At 41.9% G+C, this 1,478-nt stretch overlaps 1 non-coding gene across 1 annotated transcript; it reads right to left on the reverse strand.

Annotated features, from left to right (window-relative positions):
• Positions 1-286: 286 nt before the first annotated feature.
• LOC148564844 (small nucleolar RNA R71) lies at positions 287-394 on the reverse strand. Its single transcript, XR_015885142.1, has one exon. It is a non-coding gene; the product is annotated as a small nucleolar RNA R71 (small nucleolar RNA).
• Between the last annotated feature and the right edge of the window lie 1,084 nt (positions 395-1,478).

Raw genomic sequence — 1,478 nt, forward strand, 5'->3', positions numbered from 1 at the left:
TTTTGAGCTGAAACCTCAATTAGTTTCTCTGATGCAACAAAACTGCAAGTTTCATGGACTTCCATCTGAAGACCCTTTCCAGTTCTTAACTGAATTCTTGCAGATCTGTGATACTGTTAAGACTAATGGAGAAGATCCTGAAGTCTACAGGCTCATGCTTTTCCCATTTGCTGTAAGAGACAGAGCTAGAATATGGTTGGATTCTCAACCTAAAGATAGCCTGAACTCTTGGGATAAGCTGGTCAAGGCTTTCTTAGCCAAGTTCTTTCCTCCTCAAAAGCTGAGTAAGCTTAGAGTGGATGTTCAAACCTTCAGACAGAAGGAAGGTGAATCCCTCTATGAAGCTTGGGAGAGATACAAGCAACTGACCAAAAAGTGTCTTTCTGACATGCTTTCAGAATGGACCATCCTGGATATATTCTATGATGGCCTGTCTGAATTAGCTAAGATGTCATTGGATACTTCTGCAGGTGGATCCATTCACCTAAAGAAAATGCCTGCAGAAGCTCAAGAACTCATTGACATGGTTGCTAATAACCAGTTCATGTACACTTCTGAGAGGAATCCTGTGAGTAATGGGATGCCTCAGAAGAAGAGAGTTATTGAAATTGATACTCTGAATGCCATATTGGCTCAGAATAAACTATTGACGCAGCAAGTCAATATGATTTCTCAGAGTCTGAATGGAATGCAAGCTACATCCAACAGTACTCAAGAGGCATCTTCTGAAGAAGAAGCTTATGATCCTGAGAATCCTGCAATCGCAGAGGTGAATTACATGGGTGAACCCTATGGAAACACCTATAATCCCTCATGGAGAAATCACCCAAATCTCTCATGGAAGGATCAACAAAAGCCTCAACAAGGCTTTAATAATGGTGGAAGAAACAGGTTTAGCAATAGTAAGACTTTTCCATCATCCACTCAGCAACAGACAGAGAACTCTGAACAAAATACCTCTAATTTAGCAAACTTAGTATCTGATCTATCTAAGGCCACTGTGAGTTTCATGAATGAAACAAGGTCCTCCATTAGAAATTTGGAGGCACAAGTGGGCCAGCTGAGTAAGAAGATCACTGAAACCCTTCCTAGTACTCTCCCAAGCAATACAGAAGAAAATCCAAAAGGAGAGTGCAAGGCCATTGAATTGACCATCATGGCCGAACCCACAAGAGAGGAAGAGGACGTGAATCCCAAGAAGGAAGACCTCCTGGGATGTCCAGTGATCAACAAGGAGTTTCCCTTTGAGGAACCAAAGGACTCTGAGGCTCATCTAGAGACCATAGAGATTCCATTGAACCTCCTTACGCCCTTCATGAGTTCTGATGAGTATTCTTCTTCTGAAGAGAATAAGGATGTTACTGAAGAGCAAGTTGCCAAGTTCCTTGGTGCAATCATGAAGCTGAATGCCAATTTATTTGGTAATGAGACTTGGGGAGATGAACCTCCCTTGTTCACCAATGAACTAAATGTATTGG

Source organism: Arachis ipaensis, chromosome B5, assembly GCF_059453495.1.
Source record: "Arachis ipaensis isolate K30076 ecotype BB chromosome B5, ASM5945349v1, whole genome shotgun sequence".
NCBI lineage: Eukaryota > Viridiplantae > Streptophyta > Magnoliopsida > Fabales > Fabaceae > Arachis > Arachis ipaensis.